This window comes from Terrapene carolina, unplaced genomic scaffold (assembly GCF_002925995.2).
Source record: "Terrapene carolina triunguis isolate 2854851 unplaced genomic scaffold, T_m_triunguis-2.0 Scaffold641, whole genome shotgun sequence".
NCBI lineage: Eukaryota > Metazoa > Chordata > Testudines > Emydidae > Terrapene > Terrapene triunguis.
This window is the reverse complement of record NW_020664992.1, coordinates 26551-26930: the sequence shown is the minus strand read 5'-3', so window position 1 is coordinate 26930 and position 380 is coordinate 26551.

Below are 380 nucleotides of genomic sequence, written 5' to 3'. Positions count from 1 at the left end.
CACAGCACCCCCCATACACCGTATTGGGACCCCTCTCCCCTATAGAGCCCCCACACACAGCGCCCCCCCATACACCGTATAGGGACCCCACTCCCCTATAGAGCCCCACACACAGGGCTCCCCATACACCGTTTTGTGAGCACAAAACAGGGATTGTGTGGCGGGCCGGAGGCCACAGTGTTTGGCAGTTTGTAGCTGCTCTTTGCTGGTTACTGGGATCGGTCAATGGCCCTTCTCCCAGGGCATCCTACAGAACCTAACCAAGTGCCTGCAGGTCCCCTCCACCAGCCCTGGGGAGTCACAGCATCCCCCCAGGACAGAAGGGAACAGCCCATCGTGGAGCCTTGGGGGGCAGGGGAGGGCCAGCTGACACCCTCATT